General features: G+C 37.0%; 1 long non-coding RNA gene across 2 annotated transcripts; it reads left to right on the forward strand.

The window, feature by feature from the left end:
• Positions 1-1,834: 1,834 nt before the first annotated feature.
• Positions 1,835-16,268, forward strand: LOC150069398 (uncharacterized). 2 transcript variants are annotated; one of them, XR_016535457.1, is made up of 4 exons: positions 1,835-1,952; positions 7,452-7,567; positions 14,698-14,864; positions 16,045-16,268. It is a non-coding gene; the product is annotated as an uncharacterized LOC150069398 (long non-coding RNA). The 2 variants fall into 2 exon arrangements; XR_016535460.1 differs by lacking the exon at positions 7,452-7,567.
• The last annotated feature ends 235 nt before the right edge of the window (positions 16,269-16,503 follow it).

Consider the following 16,503-nt stretch of genomic DNA (forward strand, 5'->3'; position numbering starts at 1 on the left):
TCATTACAAATTTTACCTACAAAAGCCATTAGACAGAAATATATAGAGAACTGTGGCTTGTTCCTGTAATTCTAGCTACTTAGGAGGCTACAACTTGGGAAATCATAGTTCAAAGCCAGTCCAAGCAGAAAAATGCTATGACTCCATTTCCAGCAAATTTGGACCAAGAGGCATTGTTCAAATAGTAGAACACCAAGCTGTGAGAGAAAACAACTTAATAAGAGTGTAAGACCTGAAGTTCTGGCCTGGGCATACATGCACACCTACGCTCATACAAACAAACACACACCCCTTCTCACATTACACACACATACTATGCTGTCTTGGGGGATTCCACATGTTTCACATTTCCTCTCACCCTTTCATTATTTGATATCAATTATGTATGAGAATAGATACAAGGTGAGCCTTCATAAATTGACTTTGAGAGAACATGAACATGGACAGAAAATGGCCCATATTAAATTGTTCAAAAGGATGATGTGCCTGGACTTATTGTAAATGCATATGAAGCATTTTGCAGATAGTGGGCCAACAGGAAGAAAACTATGAAGGAGTTCACAAAGATGTACGAATGCTTTGAATTTTGTGACAAGCTAAGTAGAAAATAATTCAGTAGTTGAATTACTTCCACTTTTGAGGAATCAAAATGATAGTCTGAGTATCAAAATGTCAACTGTGGTTGAAAGCAGAAAGATTGGGATTAAGCTTGCAGGAAGTCCAGTGAAGGGACAGAATCCTTGGGGTATGATTTGTGGTTTCTCATGAAGGATTCATGGCCTCAAAAGAAGCCATTGCACAAATTCCTCTAATGGGTTAGTATTGAAGAAAAGTCTTTACTTTCTGCCATGGACAAAAGTTAGCTTGACCCACGCACCAAAGTCCGGGTAAATCTAAATATTTGGCTTTGCCTTTTAAAAGTTTCTTGATGTATGTTTTTGGCTACTTCTCATGAGAGTTTTAATTTTGGTAGAAATTTGTTTTTCCCTCAAGGTAATCAGTGGGCTCTGGATAACTGGGAACTTTCTCCGGGTTTGCTGAAGGGATTTCAGAGGGAAATGAGCCTGATATATCCTTCTGAGTTTCTGGTAGTACAAATTTATGAAGCAGTTCTGTAAGTTCTTCATCTGTGCATCCCTCCAGAACTTCTCAAGAGTGTAACATTAGAGTAGGAATTCTAGCTTTTTCTTCTTTCAAACATCAATGTCTTCCTTCATGGAGGGAGATCTTTGGTGGATGTGGCTTGTCCTTATTAACATTCATTATGATTTTTAGGATCTATATATGCTTCTTATGACTCAGGATTTTTGATATTATTTGAACTCCTCATTTGATTGAGGAGTTCAACTTAGGCTGTTTTACTATCTTGGAATATTAAGAATTGTTTCTTTGTCCAAGTTGGGACCATGTCTATCCCAACCACGAGAAGTAAATGTTGACTACAGATGCTGAACCTTCATTTTTGGCAAACACTTTTAAGCAATTGTCTGATCTATTTCCTGAGGAAGATTTTTCCCTTTTGGAATGAAATTTGTATATTCTTCATTGTGAAACAAAGAACAAGGTGTTAACAAATGAAACATGGGAAGAAGCAATGTTACAATGAACTGACCTTCTTCCTGCTGAATTTCTTCTCTGTGAGCATCATAAAATTCCCTTAGGCAAACATCACAATCAGAAACAGGAACCCTTAGGTGGTTAATTTCCTCTAAGGAAGACCAGGGAGAGAACTTCATACACTACATGGAACTCTGCTGGTGGTAGCTGTCCACTTGACACTCATGTCACAATGGCTCCTGGCTTAGAACACATGCAGGCATCAGACAGTCATTTCCAAATGTTTCCCACAGAACTGTTTAATCCACTCATGCCACAGAACTTTTGTTTTCATGAGTTACATTTTTAATAATCCATATGAAAAATTAAAAGAACCTCTCCAGATATTTATTAAGGTAAGTAAAAATTTATTACATGCTAATACAATGGACACATTTTATTTTAAATGATCCTATTTTCTATAGACCAATAGAAGAATGGCTTATTGGCTTAGGTATCTAGATGAATGGATGTTAGCGAAATTCTCATATCTGTTTCTGCATTATTGGTTAAAATACATGAAAAAAATGTGGCCCTGTTTCCATCTGTAACAGATGGGGAAAGTGAGTGTATTAGTTAGACTCCTCAAAAAATTGAGGATATTATTCTTTCTTCTTCTACCAAAATTTGACAGAGGCTAACTTATTAGAAATCAGTGCACACACAGTGTACTCAGGACAGATCAATGAAGTTGCATACTCCATTGTATTAAAATTCATTGGCCTACCTTTCATTCTGAATAGACAAATGACAATAGGCATAGATCGTTAGAAAAATAATAGTTCACTGAACTATGCAGATCTAAATATTAATTCATTGTATAATTGAGTAGCAAAATGTCAGGTACATTAATATTACCACCAATTTCATCAGAAAATTCTTTGCATATTGAGAAGTACCTTACCAGGAAGTAGTCAATATAAATTTTCCAGAACTCCAATTTTGGCTTTGAAGCTTGAGTTTTATAAAGCTTGTTTTTCTTGAAGTGACAAGTATCCAATACCTGTTTACAAAAAACTGCTTGATGAATGCCCAGGTTTGAATACCAGTCTGTTGCTAGCCAGTTTTTCAAGTATAAATGGTATACCCTGACAAAATGCAGCCAATTCCATTGTAGCTCAAATATACATCTTTTTTTTTTCTGAAGTTAATCATCCTACTTTGGTAAGCAGCAGGAATGTTGTACACATATATCAGTTATAATATTAAGTAAAATATATTATGCCTTCTGTTCTGAAGGGCTGAGATTTAATTAGCCTTTTTTTTTTTTTTTTTGGTGTGTGTGTGGCGGGGGTGGAGGTTGGTCCGGGGCTTGAACTCAGGGGGATTAATTGGGGGTTAGAGTCTCATGGATATTTTTTTTTTTTACCAAAGCCAGCCTTGAAAGGCAATCCTCAGATCTGTCTCTTGAGTAGCTGGGATTACAGACCTGAGCTACCAGTACTCAGTAACATATTTGTATACACGAATATATATATATGTATATATATAGGTATATATACTACACAACTATATATACATGTGTGTATGTGTATATATATATGTACATGTACATAGATGTATCAATAAACAGACATCTATATTTGTTTCATTGAACATTTATGAATAGACTAAACACATTATTTCATAATTTCTTTTGGGGTACAGTTTTAAAAATACAAACTAGAAAGACAAGTCATTGTAATCTTCCTTTGTTTTGAAGTCTTTTTTTTTTTTTTTTTTTTGCCAGTTCTGGGTCTTGAGCTCAGGACCTGCACACTATCTTTGGACTTTCTCAAGACTAGTGTTCTACCACTTGAGCCTCAGCACCACTTTGTCTTTTTTCTACGTATATTGTACCAAGGAATGGAACCTGGGTCTTTGTGCATGTTAGGCAAGCACTCTACCAGTAGGCCAAACTCCCGGCCCCTTGAAGATATTTTTTAAATCTCCATTTTATTGTAAAGGTGATGTACAGAGGGGTCACAGTTACATAAGTGAGGTAGTGAGAACATTTCCTTTAGAACAGTGTTACACCCCTTCCTGTTTATTCCCACTTTCCCTGCCCAATGCCTCCCCTTCCCACGAGTTGTCAAGTTCATTTCCAGCACAGTGTCTAGTGGGTATCACGTTTGCATGGTTCTAGTCTTATTTAAAAATATTTCTGTGGGTTGCTGTGGATCAAGCTTGTGCTCCTACCTACTTACCATAGCAATTCAAGGGGAAAAGACAGAAGAAAAGCTGCTGAGACTTCGTTGAGTCAATAGCTGGGTATGGTGGTACATGCCTATCTTGCTCAGTGATACGGGGAAGTATATGTAGGTAGATTACAGACCAAACCAGACTCAAAAATATTCATGTAAGCTGGCCCTGATGGTTTATGCCTGGAATCTTAGAGATTCAGGAGGCTGTGATCAAGGCTGAAAGTCAGCCAGAGTAGACAAACCTGTTAGACTCCTATTTCCAGTTAACTAGCAAAAATCCATAAGTGGAGATGTAGAACAATAGCTACAATCAAAAAAGCTGAATGAGAGTGTGAAACTCTGAGTTCAAATACACACACAACCACACACACACACACACACACACACACACACACAACACAATGTAGAAGGAGCTGAGGGCATGGATCAAGTGAAAGAGTGCTAATCTAGCAAGCACAAGGCCCTTACTTCAGTCTTTAATACTACAAAAATCTACCCCATGCCACACTTTAAGAACCACCATTTTTAGAATCTAAAAGTAACGTGGTGCTAAGATGAATTCAGAAACACAAACATCACATTTTTACTCACATGTGGAATCTAGACCCCTTAGATAAATATAATAGCAACTACAACAATAATATGACATGATTATAAAAGGGGACAATTAGATAGAGGAACCAGTGGGGTAGAAGCAAAGAGAAGGTGATAGGATATAAATATGGTTAAAGTACATTATATACATTATGGAAATATCATGATAAAATCCACTGAGAACTGTTAAAGGAGAGATCAGAAAAGGTTTAAGAAACAGAAATATAGATGAGGTGAATATGATCAAAGTATATTATATTATATGCATGTATGTAAATATAATGAAACGCCTTTGTTTAATTAATTTATGCTAATAAAATGCAAATAGAAAAATAACATCATACATTTCTCATGTGTCTTCTTATAGGTCTTTCTAAATAACATCCTTGAAATTCTAATACTTTGTTCATTTTATTCTTTGAATTGGTAAGACTGCATTTTGTAATTCAAATGTCATGATAACCATATATCTTCTACAGAGAAATCCCTTTCTATTCAGAGGACTTTTAAAAATAAGTTTTGAGGCTATTACTGGCCATTTCAAACTTCTGTTAAATCAATATTTGTGCCAAACTGAAGGGTCAATCTTAGCTCCCAGGTTTTGGTATAAACGCTATATTGAGCCAAAAGTAATTTAAGAATATTGGCTTTTGAACAACATCTTGGATTTTGTTTTATTTTCATACCTTTGAGTTACCATTTAGCAATTTTCCCCAAATGTCAAGAAGACGTTTGAAATTTTTGCTGTATACTATAGTCAGGGCCAAAAAGATGAGGTTCAAAGCTGGCCAAAGCCATTTCATTCATCCATCAGATTTCTCAGATGTAGTCTTTACAGCCCGTAAAATTTTCAAGGGTCAATAATAAATAAAAATTTCAGACCAGAAAGCAAGGAAGATGGGGGGACTCAGAACATGAAAAGAAACATTGAATAATTGAAACAATAAATGTTTAACTACCTTTTAAATGTACAATATCATCTTCATTAATTATTAAATTTAATATTATTAATATTCTGTTACATTTGGAGGAGTTTTACAGATAAGATATTCTTGCTTTACATAAATTCCTAATTAAATTAGAGCAATTGCTTGTAGTAATTATTCCCTCCAGGTTAATAACAGCCAAGTCTTATTTGGTGTCTGCAAGATAGCAGTTACAAGTATTTAAATTGTAACTTATTTAACTGAGGTACAGAGAAGTCAAGAAACTTACTATGATTATGTAGATAAAATATAGGCAGATATGGACTTATATACTTACCTTCTGGGTTTAGAGTTCCTGCAAAAGGAAAAATGTGATTTTTTACTGCCACATGATAAAAAAGTTTGTCACAACCCAGGAAGACATGAGTATTCTTTAAAAAACTGTACTGTACACTTACAGATTTTTTTTAAATTTAAAATGTATTCATTGAGCAATGTAAGAAAACTAAAGCTTTAGCTGGTTATTTTATTTGCCAAAGCTGTTTAAAGCATACTTTTTTTTTTTTTTTTTTTTTTTCCAATCCTGGGCTTACGCTCAGGGCTTGAGCATGGTCCTTGGATTTTCTCAAGGCTAGAACTCTACCACTTGAGCCTCAGCACTACTTTTGGCTTTTTTTTTTCCTATGTATGTGGTACTGAGGAATCGAACCCGGGTCTTCGTGCATGCTAGGCAAGCACTCTACCACCAGGCCAAACTCCTGGCCCGCATATCTTTTTAAAAAGTATTTTTATTGTAATTACAGTTATATTCACCAGATAGAAGGTGCAATACTTCACACATATTGATATCTCTTTTCATGTTTTTGTCCCTATTGCCTTCCCCCTAAAGCATACATTTGTAAAGGCTTTAGAGCTGCGAACTATCTCTAATGTAACAATGAACAAAGGAAACATACCCACAGATACATACAATAGGAATGTATCAAATTTTTAATTAAAAATTCATGTATGCTGATTCTTTCTATGAAATATTTGTAAGAATAGTAAAAACGCAAATCCATCTGGGTATCTAGCTACAGTGCCTGTGCATTGAAATCACTGAAGAGAGCCCTAGAACCTTATGGGAGTGGTAGACATTGAAAAGCGCTCACAGGAAGATTTATGTCAGCCTAGCTGGAAGGAGAGAAGTCAAAAAGTGAGTGAAAATTGGGAAATGAGCCAACTTGCTCTTTGAGGGCTTCTGCTAGGGGTATACACATTTAGAAATAAAGAAGCACCATAGACAGCCTCATGGGAAATTTCCAGAGGAAAGGTGTTCTCTGGGAGGTCAGCTTTCTCAGGAATAGTATTTGTAGCGTGAAAAGTTGGAGCTGTCCCATGACTATGCTCTTTGTGAGTTACTAAGATGCGATAATAATAGCACCTATTTTATAGAGCAGTTTTGGACATCTCAGTGCTCTATAGAAAGGCAAACCCATTTCCTCTCCTCCTAACCACTTCCTTCTCCCTTCCTTTCATATTAAAAAAGAAATTATCCAGAGCTTATGTGTTCAGCTCACTCTGATTCTATGATTCTACTTTGTATCCTCTCTCTCTCTCTCTCTCTCTCTCTCTCTCTCTCTCTCTCTCTCTCTCTCTCTCTCTCTCTCACTCTCTCTCTCTCTGTCTGGTCAAGATAAAAATTGCATGATGTTCATGGTCCACTCTGCCACAGAGAGAGCATTTAGAATTAGAAGCACTCCAGAAAGTAGCAAACAAGATTGACAAACCAATCCTCTTGTCTCCTAGTATGCTTTCTACATTAGCTATGAACTCAGGTACAATTAGTGAGGAATGTATTACTGTAAGAAGTAATACATTTTTCCTAAATACTGACAAAGTAAAGATTACCTAATGAAAGTCACCCTACCTTGCACTTTGAGACTAAGTTTTCCTTAGTAGGAGACCGTGGAGTAGTTGGTTATCCTACTAGCACTGGGCGGTATCTGGAGCCTCCCCATTATTCCCATGGCAATCCCTTATCATTCATGTGTCTTTTGTGGTTGAAATTATGAATATTTATTTTGTCTTTTACTTTCCCCTCTAAACTAGCGGATAGATTCATAAGAACCTTCTCACCCCAATCAAATATCACGTGTCCAGTGCAGGATAGGATAACAGATGAAAGAAACAAGAAATAAGAAGTTTTTCAAATTTAATTGGAATGTCCCACCCCTCCAAGGAATTAGAATATATTAATCAGAGAGCTTAAATCTGCTGTTACTTGAGGTAGGTTTTTATGAAAGGTGAAACCATTTTCTACTACTTATGGATTCTTTTTATTTAGCCACGAGAAATATAGAGAATGGAGTTGAAATAAGATCTTCTGCATGGGATAAAGACAAAAGGGGAGAGAAAAAAAAGGCAAGGTGTTTGTATGGCAAATACACTCTGAAGTAGCTGTGACATAATCAGTCAAAAGAAATATTGGAGCTCATGATGTTGAGACAACCTAGTTATAAAGACACATGGGGCATGTATGGTATCAATAAATGTCACAGAAAATAATGACACAATCCTACAAAACCAGAAGCCAAAAGAACATGGTGGATGGAGTGATATTTTTCTTTTTACATAATATTTGGTAATGATAGTTTATCTTTTTACTATGGCTAAAATTGTGCAGTTTCTTTCTGGAATTCTTTTCCTCTGTTTATCACTCTGGCAGATATCTCCCTGTCTTTAGGAGTCTTCCAAACATCCATAACACTTACCTTTCCCATCTGTTCTCATTCTTCTGTTTTAGCACTGCTTTGAACTGTTCTGGGTCTCTACTTCTCCTTAACTCAAATATGAGCTCTTAGACAGGAGAGATTTGAATTTTAATGTACATCTAATTTCAAAAAGCCTTAATACTTTTGGTTTAGACATAAATTATTCTTCTATAAAGGCTTACATGTTTAAGTCTTCTTTTGTCAGCCCATAGGTTTTTGGACATGATTGTATTATGAGGGAGGTGACCTAATCTATGAGTTAATCCATCCTTGAATTCACAATTGAATGGGATATTGAAAAGTGATAGAGGGTGGAGCCTGATTTTAAGATAAGTTTGCTTGAAGGAAGGTGCCTTCCTTCAAGGCATAAGGGCATAAGGACATTTTCCTCTTTCTTTCTATATTCTGACTTCCATGAGGTGATTAGTCTCATTCCCATACCACCATGTTATTCTGCCTCACCTCAGACTCAAATCAATGGATCCCAGCTGACTTTGTACTGAAGTCTCTAAAACCAGGGGGTCAAATAAGTCTTCTCTTAAGTTGTTTATGGCAGGTATGCTGTCACAGAGATGCAAACCAGTTCTTAATTAATCTTTATCCAAAAATGAATGAATGCACCAGTGATTGACTGTCAAAGCCATCTTGTGTGTCTATCTCAACCCAGTTCTGTGGGTGGCAGAAAATACCTTGCTCATCTCAGAAAGGAAATGACTTTTCTTAGTTCCTGAGGGATCATTTAGCAATTTCAGAACGGAGATTTAATAATTACTTCCCTAAAGACCTGAAGCAGTTAAGTGGCAGGAGAGGTAAATGGAGAGCAGGGAGAAGAAGGTAATTATGTGCCTAGAAACAGTTATGGCATGTGGTTTAGAGACAGAATGTGGTAACAGGGCTGGTGTTAATGACCTGATCCTAGAGGTCACTGAGGTACATAGCATATATCTCCTGTGCCACATATTAAGTCTTTCAGGCCTTCTGAGAACCACAGGAAATCAATGAATTCTCCCAGCTTTCCCTGCCTTGTAATGCATTTACCACCAGCTTAGTTCTCAGGTACCAGTCTCTATTTATGTCATCTTATACTCTGAACTCCACATTTAAAATCGGCTCTCTCTAGCTTATCTAAACATAGTTCCCAAGCTCTAGGGGCACATTAGTATTGTATGTAACCATTTTTTCCAGTCATCTTCCTCCAGTTTTTTTTCTATGATGCTTAGCTCTCCCTGGTAATATATTGTATGAGATCACCCAGTTTCTGTAATTCTTAGCTTCATCTCTTGGTTTCCCTTCTCAAATATTACCTTCAGACCTGTGCTCCCTTTAGTTTATGATTGACAGTCCGATTACAGTGCTTTATAAATCCTGATGTGCACACAGGATGTAGTCATACAAAGAAATGGCTATTAAAAAAAAAGAAGAGAAAGTGAAAGAGAAGTGTTTTCACATAATCATTCACCTCCAGCCCCCTCTTTGATGGAACTTGTGAATAAATGTAGTGAGTCAGTCTATTTAAATATCTCTATTTCATGAATTTTTTATTATTAGCAGAGTTTTTTTGGGGGAGGGACCATTATATGATGACTACAGCAGAGTATCATCTCTGTCTCATTTCTGAATTGTCCTGTACTTCATACAGGAAGCAACAAAAGTGAAAAGCTATGCAACATATGATTACAGAAGTCATAACACATAAACATTTGAGAAATTAGGGCTGGGAGTTTGGCCTAGTGGTAAGAGTACTTGCTTAGCATGCACGAAGACCTGGGTTTGATTCCATGTACATAAAAAGCTGAAAGTGGTACTTTGGCTCAAGTGGTAGAGCTCTAACCTTGAGAAAGCCTAAGGACAGTGCTCAAGCCCTTAGTTCAAACCCCAAGACTGGCCAAAAGAAAAAGAAAAAGAAAGATGGATAGTTTAACTTATAATCATTGGTCTATTAAGGAAAGTTGTATTACTCTCATCCTTCATAATCTCCTTCTCTAAGAATTCTGCCATCTTCTTTCCTTCTTAGAATACAATCCAGCTCCAATGAACAATTTCCACCTCTGGAAAGCAAAGAGGAAAAAATTTTCATTTTATGGTTGCCTTTGGGTAATACGTCTTTTATGCATAATCATAATGTGGAAGGAGAATAAATACACTTGGAAAGTTAAATAAATTCTTTATAATTCAAACCCATTAAAAGGAGAGAATTATTCTAAGATCAAATCACTGAAGAAAAATAAACCATAGAAACAGTTTGTAAGAATAACTTGTAGTCCTTAAAGACATGGTGTGATATAAACTTAAAAATTAGGTGTCATACACAGTCTTATGTTAATCCTCATAATCTCCTTCAATATCTGTAGATGTACTATTTTCATAAGATGGTGCATGAAAGCTGGTTGGGGCCTAGAAAGGATCTTGGTTAGGGGACAAGGTCACAGGAAGCTCAAGAGCCCTGAAGATTTTTGGCACAGGACTGGCAGTGTGTGTGTGTGTGTGTGTGTGTGTGTGTGTGTGTGCATTTATTTACTTCATAAAGATACTGGTATAAATTTTCATGGAAATGAAACTGTCATAAGAACAGGTGTCTTCAAGGTGAACACAAGAAAAGTCATCACAAATTTTTATACATCTTTTTAATTTTGCAATAAGGAAGAAGATGTCTCCTTGGATTTTATAGTCTAAAATATGATGTATTGTGAAAAGTGACATCCCAAACACAGAATTGTTGTTAAATCAAGGCTCCATTGACATTTTACATACTCAGATAATTTTAATCTTTCTAATTAGAAAGAGTAAAAACTAATTTCCTTTTCTACCTAAACTTTGGTAACTATAATCCAGGTGAAAAATACTCAGCCTTTGTTTTATATATTTATTAAATTCTCCCTCTCTAGAAATGTATATTTAATATACCACTGATGTGGGTTAGTAGAAAAGCTGGTGGGCAATTTCAGCCTACACAGCTTGAAGATGGCAGGATAATGTAACAAACCCAATCCTGTCTGTGAATGAAATGGGGGAAGGGATTGTAAATGAAGAAGTAAAAAGGACAAAAGGACAAGGAAATAAGGACAACACAGTAAATCTTTGATATTACAACCTTACAGGGAACAGAAGCCCACTAGTCCGAAAGCTGTCATAATTAGCATCATAACCTGAGGCTAAGCTCTGTAATGACAAAGTTAGCCCAAATGGGTGAGATGGGCTGAACTACTTTTCATGGCATGTCTATACCACATGCCCTTTTCCTCTGCCATATATTTTTGCTAATTAACTTTCCTATTACCTTTCCTGAATACTTCTATTGCCAGAGCTGCCCTAAACGTTCTGATAATGTATTTGGTGCACTGACCAGGAAGTTAGAAATTAAGTATGTCTTCTGATTGGACTCATCAAATGGTTATGAAATAAGCATACTGGGTCTAAGCTGTGTCATCTTGGTCACATAGTGGATGGTAGGTAATTGGGTTTAACTGGCAGACATCTTGTCCTCTTCTTAGAAGCAAGTAAGTCCCATCCCCAGGTGACGGCCATACCTGAATTCTTAGAGGCAGAGTTACTGGACCTGCCAATCCTGTGCCATGACCTTTTGAGACTCTCCAGCTCCCTGTGATCTTGCTCCCTGACCAGGATCCTACTTGGAACCTGTCCAGCGCAGACACCAATTTGCACTCATGTCTTCTGACTCTCCTTAGGTCACTATACCATCCCACTTTGGCTCTCCACAGGAGTTCATCTGGTTTGTCAGTATTGTTTTTCTGCTTTCTTAGTTTTGCTACTCTCGTGGCTCCGTTTTCTAATAATGCCAAGTGTATTCGAGGCTGCGAGTTTTCTGGGGATATGTGTCCACCTGCAACTGCTTGCTTTCTAATAAAGATTCCCGATTCAGTCTCTCAACATGTGGTTACTGTTTCTTGAAATTGAAATTACCGTATAACACTTACACTATTGCTGTTTCTGGTATGCCAAAAACAACTGGAACATAAAAGTTATTTGGGCAAATTAAAGTATGGTTGATAATGTTATTTATTTATTTTGATCATCTCTTTCTTGAAATGGTCTTAAAGTACTCAAGTATCAAACAACAGAAATGTCAAGCAACAAGGTAGGTCTATGAAATACATATTTCAATAATTATCAGCATTTGTGTTAGGTATTACTGTAATTCTCAGTGTACATGTGAGAATTTATTACTACTCCTATGGAGGTACTCAAGTTTCTCCTTCACAATGATAGCAAGCTGGCTTAAACTCCTGGGCAATTTACATCTTAAAATGGGTAAAACGTTCTATCATAACCTCTGCTGGGACTTGGCATTGAAAAATGTTAAATAACACTTAAAAGCACTGCTGGAAATCACATTCTTTGTTGTTGGAAAGTTGAGTTGAAGTAAAATGAATTCACAAGCTCATTTTTCATGACCCAGACAGTGACAATTACTTAAAGACCTGGTAAGCACTGAGGAATTGAACTTCTCTGGCTCCACTTTTTTTTTCTTTTAAGAATCAGTTAAAAACCTTGCATTCTTCCTCAGGAAATAGCATACACATATAAATTTGTCTATAATTTCAGAGGATTCAGAGGTTTCTCCCAACCTCATCCCCAAACTATCAGTGACTTTATGATTTATTGCTCAGGTTAACATTTGACACTGGGAGGGTGGATCAAGGACTATTCAAGTTCCAGGATTCATTTTATGGGTATTTTGCTTTGAAGGGGCTTAGAACCTTTAGATATTTTGGTTCAGAAATTTAGAAAACATACAGAATAAAGGAAATTGGGTAGGTGGGTGGGGGGAAATTTCAAGCAAGGAAGAGTCTTGTGGAAAACAGAGGCATGAAAATGGTTCCAGTGGGAACGATGGATCTGGGTCTGGTGGTGCATGCCTGTTATTCTGGCTATACTGGAGCACAGGTAGGATGACCACATTCTGAGGCTGTTCCCAGGCATGAAGTTCTTCGTGAAACATAACTAAATACATTTTTAAAAACTGAGGAAGAATGCCTGCCTATCATAACTCATGGCATGAGGCTTTGAGTTCAAAATTTCTATAGTACAAAAAATGAAAATAAAAAAAGAAGGAGAAGGAGGGGAGGAAGATAGGAAAGAAAAAGGGAATGAGAGAAGATGAGAGGCAGGGAGGAGGAGGGATGGCTATCACAAGAAAGTAAGAGTCTTGGGGCCGGGAGTTTGGCCTAGTGGTTAAAGTGCTTGCCTAGCATGCACGAAGACCCGGGTTCGATTCCTCGGTACCACATAGATAGAAAAAGCCGGAAGTGGAGCTGAGGCTCAAGTGGTAGAGCTCTAGCCTTGAGAAAGTCCAAGGACAGTGCTCAGGCCCTGAGCTCAAGCCCAGGACTGGCAAAAAAAAAAAAAAAAAAAAAAAAGAAAGTAAGAGTCTTCTAGGCTTCTCACATCACCAAATCAGGGGACTTCTTTGACTTTGTACAAGCTACCACACACTAGGATTTTGGTAAATAGCTATACAGGGTTCTGTATCTGGTTTCTAGTAAAGAGTCTGAGGCAAGAAAACTGGAATAAACTCAAGGCAGAAATTCTCCCTGAGCATCTGAATTAGAGCAACTGCTCTGCCTGTCTGTGGCTGGTCTAGACATCTGATGACCAGCTGGGAACATGGTAAATGTTTTTATAAGAACTATGCAGGGGGTCAAGCTGCACAATTTTATATCTTGATTTTATTGCTAGGGAGCTAAGAAACAACACAAGTGATATATGCGATATTTTATTATGAAATTTGGATAGCCCGTAGGAATAGAATTTGGTAGAAGTGACTTTAAATCTACTAAATTAACCTTCAGACCTAAATCCCCTGTAGCTGTGGGGAGCTGACATTTTCACAGTGGCTCCTCCAGCTTGTACTTTTCACCCAGCCTTAAGCCTAATTTTCTAACATGGGGAGGGAAATAGAGGCTTTCTGGGGCAACTAAGTTATTTTTAATTTTGACTTTTCTTCTCTGCTCTTTCGGTCACATTTTACACGGGGTGTTGTTATCAAATGCAGAATCTGCTTCCTCCCCTCACCCTTTCCTACTCCTTCCTCTTCCTGCCTAGAAGCATGTGGGTCCCCTACCTGCTGAGTCAGCTCACAGCTTGCTTTCATTCAATTAATTCATTTAATCCTGAGTAATTGTTGGGGATTTGCTTTGTCTTCAGTACATTTTACGTATCTATACATACATTTATTTCACACATAGCCTATAAGTACCCATGAAGCTCTTTTTTCAATCCTGACTGTACTTATATCAAAACTGTGTCATTTCTTATTTCCTACTGATTATAATGAATAAGATGAACATGTACTGAAATGCCTGAGTCCAACATGTATCAAATACAGAAAATGGAGTAAATTGTAGCTTAGTCACGTAGACCCTTTGTGTGTGTGTGTGTGTGTGTGTGTGTGTGTGTGTGTGTGTGTGTAGCAGTGAATGGGATGGGAAGACAATATCTCCTTTCTGAGACTTTGTAGTTCCACTAGGAAGGACAGGGATTAGCATATTACCAGTGCTAGTTCTCCATTCCCTTAAATGAGGGGGCCTTGCCATTGCTTTCACCCCCACCCTGAGTTTGAGATTGGGAGCTAGGAGTACCTACCTGATTTCCTTCCTCCTTTTCTTCACCTTTGGTGCTTTCGAGCCTGGCGAAGCACTCTTCAGTCCTATCCTTCATGCCATCATCTGGACCAGAGCAAGCTGCACCCACAAGTCAAGCAGGGATCTGATGGGGCTGAGGTTTGAAGCTTCAATTCAGTTCTGACATTGGGTATAATGGCGGCCACACATCCAGTCTATATTCATCATAAGGTGATATGTTGCTCAATGCTATGCTATGCTTTTCTGCCTATTTTCATTTTTGTAGAAAGTGGGAAAGAGGAAAACAGTAAAGTGCATTTACTTTCTCATACATTCAACAAATAGGCTCTGGGTTGTCATCATACTTTGGATGACATTACTTGGCTGATGTTTGGAATAAATCCTGTTTAGTTACGGGGTACATCTGGAGTAGCCAATGAGTTTGGAATTTTAATTTTAGGCCTAATGTTCATAATTTAGATGTAGCTATACATCTTTATTTTATTTCTACCATAAAAAGATCAAGGAAAAAAACTCCACTTACTTGCTTTTTAAAAGAGGCTGCTGTATATGAGTAGTTATCTGGAATGACCAGGTGTGGATGCTTCTATTTCTGAAATTTTATATACCCTAGTTTTTACTTTGATACAGGAATGACAGTATTTCACAAAGTTGTTGAGATCAAATTAAATGAGAAATATAAATGGGAAAATAGCTCATTATCTGATTCACTGTAGACATCTATTTAACAAATGACTATCTCATGCTAGGCACAGTATCATAAAAAGAACATATTTTTTGTGTGTGTGTGAGACCTGGTACAGTTAACCTTGCATTTTGCAGTTCAAGATAGAGAAATTATAATAGGGAATTCGAAATCATTCAGCTGTAGATGACTTCATCATTTTTAACTTGCATTCACTCTCTAAATTTCTCCTATTTGTTTGTATAATGTATATTTGTGTGTTTACTTCATATATGTATGCATGAATATATTTTTCGTGCTGGTATCTGGACTTTTACTCAGCACTATACCACCTGGCCCATACCTCAAGCCATGAATCTGGTTTTTGATGGTTAATTGGTGATAGGAGTCTCATGGACTTTCCTGTCCTTTCTGGCTTTTCAAATTTTAGCCCCGTGAGTAGTTGGGATAATAGATGTGAACCACCATCATCTAGCACTCTTATTTTTAATTAAACCAATGGAATACTTTAATACTTGTTATATTTTATTGATATGACTAATTGCTTTTTTGTGCACTTACTATAATTGATTGTGATGACTTTTCACTTGAGACATTTCAAATTTTGTAAGACCTAGATCTAACTCTTCAGTTCTCAATGATAGAAGAGTTCTTTAAAAAAGAAAGAAAGCTAAGTGTTAACCGCTTTTTTTTTTCTGATTACAGTTCAAAGGGAAAGGAGATGAAGATGGTTCAATATTGTCAAACTACCCTAAACTGAGTTTGAGGGGCAAAAGGAGAAATGTCAAAATGTTTGAAGATCATCTCAGATTTTCTTTCCTGCTCATCTTGAAGCTAAAACAAGCCTTCACTCAAGTTCCGTATTTTCTTTGATGTGTATTCTCATGGCATTATGAAAATTTTAAATTTTAAGCGTGCCTGAGCTATAGGTTTGGAGGATAGAAGGTTAGAGACTAGAGTTGGTTCTTTGAGTCATCACCTCTCTGATTTCACAATCTCTTTATTATAATGGATTTTGTTGATTCTTCCTGGGTATGTGTTCAGAAGAAAGGCCATTGTCTAAAACCAATCCTCCTCCTACCACTCCCAACGCCTTCTCTTTCTTTTCTTTATCTTTCCATCATCATTTTCTTCCCTCTTCCTTCTCCTATTCCTCCTTCTTCC

This window comes from Megascapheus bottae, chromosome 1 (genome assembly GCF_031878675.1).
Source record: "Megascapheus bottae isolate mThoBot1 chromosome 1, mThoBot2.hap1, whole genome shotgun sequence".
Classification (NCBI taxonomy): domain Eukaryota; kingdom Metazoa; phylum Chordata; class Mammalia; order Rodentia; family Geomyidae; genus Megascapheus; species Megascapheus bottae.